The 4,643-nt window shown below is 39.8% G+C and overlaps 1 pseudogene; it reads left to right on the top strand.

The window, feature by feature from the left end:
* Positions 1-2,766: 2,766 nt before the first annotated feature.
* Positions 2,767-3,601, top strand: LOC147439103 (uncharacterized; annotated as a pseudogene).
* Positions 3,602-4,643: the final 1,042 nt, after the last annotated feature.

The raw sequence follows: 4,643 nt of genomic DNA, 5'->3' as shown, positions 1-4,643 counted from the left end.
GCAATCTGCATGTGGCCCTAATTGAACCATCCTTTGGAAACTTCGAACGCTGCATCTTACTCAAAATACAGCCTTCACAAACATGTTTGACAGGTGCTTCAAGAGGCGGCAAAGAAGAAACCATTTCAGATTTTTGCAAACGCAGCAAACTGACAAAATTCAGATGACGAAAACGTGCATGCCAAAGTTTTGCATCTGAAATAGCCCTTGAATTTGCAACTGCATTTGCAAAATTTTGTCCACACTTGTCATACAAAGTGAGCTTATACATCCCATGACACAAAAGACAAGATGCAAAAATTTCATCACCAAAACTGAGATCATGAACTATACATGTGTCATCCACAAATTTGACTATAAGTCCAAGTCTAGCAAGTGCAAATACAGACAAAAGATTCTTCTTGATCCTAGGTACATAAAGTGCAAGAAAGAACTACCATTAGCAGCAGTAAGCACAATCTTTCCAACCCCTTGAACCGGATAAGAGCCATTGTTGGCACAAGTGACTGAATTCCCATGAGGGACAGACTCGAGAGAGGTAAATAATTCACGATGTGAGATAATGTGCTTTTAGCACCACTTTCGAAATACTACACATGTGAATCTGCAACAACTAACATGATGGCATCATGGACAACAGTATTGTAAGTGCACTTTGTACTAAAGGCCCATTCTGCATCAACATCAACATCACAGTCTCCTTTCATAGAAGAACCAACAATGGTTGCATTTGTAGTGGAACCAGCATTTGCAGTGGAACCACCCTCTTTCTTCTTAGCCTCTTTGGCCTTCAACTTAGGACACTGCTTTATCAAGTGATCATTAGCTTTACAATAATGGAAACGCATCTTCTTTTTTCCCTTATCACCAGAATTTCCACACGAATTGCTGCCAACAGAAGCATTAGGAACGGGTGATTTTCCACTCGTAGAAGAACCATTAGAAGTGGTTGCATTGTTGCTACCGCCCTTTCTTTAAGAAGAAACAAAAGCCTGTTCAACTCCACGCTGTCTACTCCTATTTTTTCTGGAAATTAACTCTTGCAACAGCAATGTGCACAATGCATCGAACTTGACAACTTCAGGATTTCCTTGGGTCATAAGTCTCCAAGTACTAGCAAAAGTCTCGTAAGAATCTGGTAAGGCATCAAGAATAGTCTGCACAAGGGAACTGTCTGAAATGACTTGACCTACAGAAATAAGTTTCTCGTTGATATCCTTGAAACCAGCAAGGAAAGTGTCCACATGCAATAATCTTCGACTCCAGCTCTTTACGCAACAATGCAATATTAGCCTCATTGCGACTTGCATAAAGACCAACCAAAATATTCCAAGCATGTTCTAGAAATTTCGTTGAACGAATGTGAGGAGTAATAGTGCATTTCACAGACAACGCAATCAATGCATGAGCCTGCACATCCTTTACATCCCAACGAGCTTGTTCTATCGTAGGCAAAACAACTCTTACAGCAGCCATCCTTGCAGCAAGACCTGCCACATCCTAAGAACCAAGGCGTACATCAATTCCTTGCACAATATTTCAAATGGCCCTTTGACACAAGAACATGTTCATCATGTAAGCCCACATAGGGTAATTGTTCCCATCCAATCTGTCCTCAGCAGCAAACATCTTGAACACATCTGTGTTGTTGTCAGCCATGGAAAATGCCTGCACTTGATGTAAAAATTGCCCGAAATTAGGAGAAACTGAGTGAGACTAGCACATGTTATATAGCAAGACCCGTAGTAGACTATATGGGACCTGTTATACAGTATTTGGCACTGACAAAAATTATGCACAAAATGATAAAATTCCCTGTGCAAACCTGACTGTAGTAGAAACGGAGGCTGAAATGAGCCCGAATCAAAAATCTGAGCAGACTTAGCTTTACGAGCTCTCCCAAAATTTTTGTGGAACTGTGAACGCTCACCAAAGCTCACTGAAATCGGAGAAAGTGAGCAGGCATATGCTGGAGCTGCTGGCGACTAAGCTCAGGAGGACGCAACCTTCTCTGATACCAATTGTTGAAATTAGGGCTGCAGGAAAACACACACAGCTTGGAGAAGACAAAGGAAGCTCAAGGCACACAATAGAGAGTGTATTAGTTAGTGTAAGATAGATAGTCCTAGAGTGATAGGCGTATATACAATGCACGAGGAAAAAAACCTCCTAGAGAGGGAAAAATGCCCCGACAGTCCTAGTGTGTTCACACACATCACTACCACATGTATATGGTAACAATACCTACATATTTTCCATTTTTGCAACTTTTTAAATCAACATGTTTGACCAATTACTTTGCAACACTAGTAAACTAAAATTTGGCACCAATCAACACTAGAGGTGACCACCAGAAACATAGGAGGGGCGTGATCCTTTATGATTATGTATCTTGGGGAAGAATTGTGCCACATCCTTGCCATACTTATAGATGATCATTCTCTTATTTTTGCACTTAGGCACTAGTCCAACGAACCGAGTAGCCAATGAGATGATCCATCATGTACATAAGGTAGTGCCCACAATGAAGCCCATTTACGTGCAGTGATATGTACTCTTGTTCGAGAAGAGGTATCGGATGGATTTTTATCCACTCACAATCATCCATATAAGCATTGGTATGCACGTGAAAATTTGCATCCATATAGGCGTTGGTATATGTATCTAAATAAGCATCAATATTATAAATTTTGAATTTTTTCAAAAAATTGGGTCTCCCTCAGTTTTAGCAATGCATATACCAATGCCCGCCAAACACATTGGTAATTTGGCATCGATAATGAATTGATCTCTTATGGTGTTTTGAAAGTAAAAAATAGGTCAAATCAAGTGAATGTTGAAACCCTTTCATGGGGGAAATGACTTTGGACCTCATGCTCTATAAATATTTTGTGTTCTCCCATAATATCTCTGGAAGCATCTACTTCTATGTGTACAAGACCGAAGCTGTTAGGGATGATGACTCTATGAGGTTGGGATGATGAGATGAATTTGAGATGCGAGATGAGGATGAGGAGGAATCCATACTTCTTGCTAAAGAGAATGGTAGGCTGGGGGTAAACTTGACAAGGCTGTTGTAGGCTTGTTTGCTACTCTAGCAAACAAGCCTGCAGCAAAATCCCCTACTGCTCCCATATTAGAGGTGCCTCCTATAGAATATAAGTCTAAAGTGAAATGTGTTGTGTCTAAGAAGAGCAAGGGTGTAAAGGAGAAGAGTAGAGAGGATGATGAGGAATAGTGATGAGGATGGTGAGAAACACAACAATGATGAGCATGATGATGGTGATTTAGATTTTGATGAAGAGTATGAATCTATTGAGGAAGAGTAGATTAACCTCACCATGAAGAAGAGGCGTGCTCCCATACACTTATTGCCAAATCAAGAAAGAAAGCCAAGGTGTACACACCAACAAGAAAGGCTGAGCCTAAAACACCATACATTCCCGCTTCTACACCAAGGTAGAAAAAGAGTGGCTAGAAGGATCAATCTACTAAGAAGACACTTGAGAAGGAAAATATTAACACACATATATCTCCAAAGAAACTGGGTCTATTTTTTTGCCAGCCATGTAGAAAGAATTCAAGTTTGAGAGTGCTCTAATTGTTATGTCTCTATCATAGGAGAGGAAGTCTAGTCTATGACACCGTTGAGATGGATCTCCAGTGTCCGAATGGACGTAGTGTGAATCGTGACCTGTGTGACTAAACTTTTTTGATGAAAGGAGGCTAAGGCCTCATTTGTAGTTATCAACCCCCGCTGTTGTGGTAGAGTACCAATGGTTAACCTGTGAGGCTAGGAGTGCATGAGGTCACCTTGAGGAGGTGAGATCGGGTGGTATGGGATGCCCGATATTACAAATGCACGCCTACATCCTCAAACGTTGGCCTACCTACATCCTCAAATGTTGGCCCCAACAAGGGGTTGCTATTGGTGGAATTGTAATTCATGCTCCATGATATGAATAAACAGGTGAAAGGCAAATACCTAGTATGGTGTCTTGTTTTTTGATTCTTGTTTATGTTGTTCTCTTTGTATTTTGTGATTATTCAATCAATAATTTTCCTAAATTTATTTTGATTTAATGAATCAAAGTAGTGAACAAGTGTTGGGAAGATTTCAAGAAACAAACAGTGGTATTGGAGCTTTTAAAAACGCTCCAAACTGTGTGTAGAATCAAAGAAGAGTGCTTCTTGTGGACAAATCAAATAACTTTGGCATGAATACTCTCAAGATGATCGCTTTTGGAAGGCTCTCTCTTTGCTAAAGATGCAAGAACAATAAGCTTCCTCATCTCAATAGTTTCAATCATAAGAACGAGCAACCTATTTCAAAGAAAAGGATGCAAACAATTGAAGAAGATCAACAAAGACAATTAATGCATCACTCACACTCATAAGGAGCAATCACAAAGTGTTGAAAATCAGCCTCAAAGTCGATCAAAGAGCCTATAATCATCAATGAAACAAGGAATTTCTCTCTCAATTGCTTCTATTCATCATTTTGGATTGTTCAAAGGCTTTGCATATTCAATGGAGGTCTTCGTGGAATTGTCTAGTTCATCCAACATACACAGATCTCATCTTATTCATTTTCTTATACTCTTTTTTTTCTTTTTTTGATTTTGACTCTTGCATAAATTTTG

This window comes from Adiantum capillus-veneris, chromosome 16 (genome assembly GCF_014529385.1).
Source record: "Adiantum capillus-veneris isolate H3 chromosome 16, ASM1452938v2, whole genome shotgun sequence".
NCBI lineage: Eukaryota > Viridiplantae > Streptophyta > Polypodiopsida > Polypodiales > Pteridaceae > Adiantum > Adiantum capillus-veneris.
This window is presented reverse-complemented; position numbering and strand designations above follow the sequence as displayed.